At 42.4% G+C, this 4,274-nt stretch overlaps 1 protein-coding gene across 5 annotated transcripts in view; it reads right to left on the bottom strand.

Annotated features, from left to right (window-relative positions):
- Window positions 1-4,274, bottom strand: part of ARNTL (aryl hydrocarbon receptor nuclear translocator like) — a 104,174-nt gene that overhangs the window by 33,488 nt on the left and 66,412 nt on the right. For all 5 annotated transcript variants that reach the window (XM_011374165.2, XM_011374161.2, XM_011374164.2 and 2 more), the window contains one exon: window positions 3,189-3,317. The gene's annotated coding sequence lies outside the window, so the exon portion shown is untranslated. The remainder of the gene's footprint in view (window positions 1-3,188; window positions 3,318-4,274) is intronic.

Here is a 4,274-nt window from a genome sequence, read left to right as displayed (position 1 = left end):
AGTTTCAGGTATACATTGATATAGTTCATAGACATTGATATAGTTCATAAAACGATCCTCTCAATTTCTCCCTCCCTCCCCTGACTCTCCACCTAGCCAACATATTAATGCTAATTGCATTTACTATGCCATGTTCTCCATCCACATGACCATCCATTAGCTATTAATTTGTACATCTTTAACCCTTCATCCCATTCTTCCAAACCCCCAAGCCCCCCTCCCCTCGGTCCATCACCAAATTGTCCACTATATTTGTGTCTGTTTTTGATTACTTTGTTTTTATTCCTTAGATTCTGCATATAAGTGAAATCATATAGTGTTTATATTTCTCTGTCTGACTTAAACACCTTCTAGGTCCATCAAAGCAGTATCTTTTTCCATCCCCTTCCTTTTAGTCTGTGTGTGTCTTTCAATCTGAAGTGAGTCTCTTGTAGGCAGCGTATGTAGGGATCTTGTTTTCTTATCTTTTCAGCCACTCTATCTTTTGGTTGGAACACTTAGTTCTTTTCCATTTAAGGTACTTATTGATAGGAATGTAGTTGTTACCATTCTTTATTCCCATTTTTGATACATGTTTTTTCTTCTTAAAGAAGTCCTTCCAACATTTCCTGTAATACTGACTTGGTGGTAATAAATTCTTTTAGCTTATTTTTGTCTGGGAAGCTCTTTATCTGTCCTTCAACTCTCAATGATAGCTTTGCTGGATAAAGTATTCTTGGTTGGAGATCCTGGGTCTTCATCATGTTGAATATTTTTTTGCCAAGCCCTTCTGTCCTGCATAGTTTCTTTTGGGAAATCAGCTGCCAGTCTTATGGGTGTTCCCTTATAGGTAACTATCTGTTTTCCTCTTGCTGCTTTTAATATTTTGTATTTAACCTTTGGCATTTTAATTATGACGTGTCTTGGTGTGGGCCTCTTTGGATCCCTGACTGTTGGAATTCTCTGAGCTTCCTGGGGTTTTATGTCCATTTCTTTCACCAGGTTAGGGAAGTTTTCCATCATTATGTCTTCAAACAGCTGTTCAACATCTTGATTTTCTTCAGATACACTGATCAGATGTATATTTGGACCCTTAATAGTGTCCCATATGCTCCTTAAATTATCTTTATAGTCTTGCCATTCTGATTGAGTGTCCTTGGCTTTCCCGTCTTCTAGATAAGGCATTTGATCCTCTTCTTTATTCACTTTGTTTATTCCATTTAATATACTTCTCAAATAATGTGTTTTTCATGTCAGACTGATTCCCATTTATAATTTCCATTTCCATTTTTGTTTTTTATCTCTTTGTTGAAGTTCTCACTGAATTTATCTATACTTCCCAAAAGTTCATTGTGCTTCTTTAAAACTCGTGTTTGAACTCTGCATCTGTTACATTACTTGACTCTATTATATCTGGATCTCTGTTCTGTTCTCTCATATGGTTTCTGTTTCTTCGTCTTCCCATTCGGGCTGCCTTTCCGTGTCTATTTCTATGTACTAAGAAAAGCTCCTAAGTCTCTTGGTCTTATTAGTGTAGATTTGTGAAGTAGGTGTCCAGTGGCACAGTCCTAAGAGGGGTTCAGTTGCAGGCAAAGTTTAGCCCCAGCCTGTGCCTCTCTATGGCCACCTGTTAAGATTCAGAAAGTAATGTGCAGAGGCTGTTCTTATAGTTGCCTCGAAAGGCCACACCAGAAACTGTGGCCAGCTGCCTCCAGTGTGAGTCTAGGTGCTGCTCAGCAAGGAGCACCTGATTCGCTGAGGATATACCTGGATGTGGCTTGGGTAGGGCCGCGAGTTGGGGGAGGTGAAGTAATCCTTCTGGGCTGAGAGACCTCTGTTATCCAGTTTGATGACGTCACAGCTATGGTGGCACTGTGTGCGCGCAATGTGATGGGGGAGGGCTCAACAAGGAACAATGGATACCGCTGGCACTTCTATACCTAGCGAGTCTCGCCTAGGCCCTCGCTCCCAGGATGTCTCCCTGTAAGTCCTTGGTGTCTACTGCGCGCAGCCCAATAGGCACTGGTGCTCAGAGCGAGCAGGTCCGTCACCATGAAAATCCGCTCCCAGACGCAGCCCCTTTAAGAGGCGCCTGCCGCTGCCGCAGCCTCCGTCTCGCTCAGCCGCTCCAGATCGGGCAGCCCTGCATCCTTGCCCAGTCCTACCTTCTGCCGTTTCAGGGTGCTTTTTTGGATTTCTCCCTAGTTGTATGGCTTGTTCATCTAGATACCAGGTGATTTTTCCTTGCTGCTTGCTCCTTGTTTCTGTTGCAACTTTTATTTGGTTGCCAGAGGGATGAACAGAGCCTCTACCATCTAAGCCATTTTTTTCCTCCTCAATATTTTTATAATTTTACTTTTTTTATTTAACTCTTTAAACTATTTAGAAATTACTTTTGGTATACTACCTATTGTTGGAAATGTATTATTTCCCTCTAATGGATAGACAACTGTCTCAACAACATTTACTAGACCAGCGGTCCCCATCCTTTTTGGCACCAGGGACTGGTGCTCCTATAAGAATCTAATGCCCGATGATCTGAGGTGGAGCTGAGGCGGTGATGCTAGTGCTGGGGAGTGGCTGAAAATACAGATGAAGCTTTGCTCACTCGCCTGCCACTCACCTCTTGCTGTGCAGCTCGGTTCCTAACAGGCCAAGGACCGGTACTAGTCCATGGCCTAGGGGTTGGGGATCCCTGCTAGACCATATATCCTATTTATTGATTTATTATCTAATTCTAGACTTTCTATTCTGTTTCTTTGATTTAGTTATTTTCATATTAGTACCACACTACTTATTATGTGGCTTTACAATACATTTTAATATATGGTAGAACAAATGCTTTCCCTCTTTTTACTCTTCATTTTCAGAAATTTCCTGGCTATTTTGATTTATTCTTCGAGGAGCATTTTATAATCATTTAATCACATTAAAGGCCCTGTTGGGTGGCTGCCATTGTTGTTATATTATTGCTGACATTAATTAGACCAGGAATGAGTACAGAGCTCAGGGTCTTGGTGACCCTTTGGGTTGCATGTCAGACATGAGGTGCCACCTCTAGTCCCCACCCCCTCTTTCTGAACAGCTGGACAAACTGCATGAGGTGAAATATTCCAAGTTTCAGGGCCTGGAAGCAACCACACTTCCTGAAGGAAGAACTACCACCGAAGCTGGGGGAGGGGCAGGTAGGGAATAGGATGACTTATTACCTGAAGTGACAGTTCTTAAACCTCAGATCCACCTTGGGAGGAGTAAGGAGCCACTGGACTTGTTGGTCACCTCAAAGCGGTTTTCATGTTTTGTAGTTTCCTTTTAGGCAGTCAACTTCTTCCAGAAGCCTAGAGTGTGCCCACAGGAAAGAAAAAACCCGACAGGTCACTCTGGGGCAAATAGATTTAAAAACTTCATAGTAGCCAAGGGAGATGGGGTAGCTGGCTCATGACTCCTAATTACAGGGAGTAGCTGGATGGCTTACAATCCCATCCTTCAGCTGCCTGTTAAACTAAACTGCAAACACATGGAGGAATCTGGCAGGAGATATTTTCTGTGAAAAACAATGCCTTTTAAATTACTAAACATGGATTCTTGGACATGACCTTAAGAGAAGGAAGGGAATTATACTTTTCATTTCTCCTACTGGCCCAAGCAATAATAGTGAATGCTCACTGGGTGTGCACTTTGCATCAGGCACTGTTCTTACTGCATTATGTAGATTAATTTATTTAAACTTGAAAATAACTCTATGAGTTAAATACTTTTGTTTTCTTTATTTTACCAATGAGAACATTGAGGGAGAGAGAGGTGAAGGAACTAGCTAAGGTCATATAGCTGGAGAGTGGTGTGCATCTAGAAGCTACACTCAACTCTTTCTCTCAAGAACAGTTGCCTAAATCCAGACAACGAGGAACAATGGAAAACAAGTCTTTGGCAACATTAAGCTCAAACAAAATGCCAGGAGGACCAATACCTTAAACATTTTAGCTCGCTCCCAGAACTTTTAAGAAAGTGTCCACGAACCTCAAGTACGTCGGGGCACACACAAAAGTAAAGGAGAAATCAATTTTGAAAAGGCACATGTTTGTGTTAATGTGGGTGCTGCCCGACCCATCTCCTACTGGCAGGACAGAGAGTTCTTTGCTCTGCCCCTGTGCTCCCCAGTCTGGGAGGAAGTGGCTCTGAAGGAAGACAAGGGGCGCATCCTCCATCCTACTCCTTCCCTGCCCTGCCTTAAGGTGGCAAGACTTAGATTTTAAATGAGATTTTACTGACCTCTCTGAAGCAAAAATTCTGGTGTT

The sequence above is a fragment of the Pteropus vampyrus genome, unplaced genomic scaffold (assembly GCF_000151845.1).
Source record: "Pteropus vampyrus isolate Shadow unplaced genomic scaffold, Pvam_2.0 Scaffold240, whole genome shotgun sequence".
Taxonomy (NCBI): domain Eukaryota; kingdom Metazoa; phylum Chordata; class Mammalia; order Chiroptera; family Pteropodidae; genus Pteropus; species Pteropus vampyrus.
The sequence above is the reverse complement of the archived record's forward strand: the minus strand, read 5'-3'. Positions and strand labels throughout refer to the sequence as shown.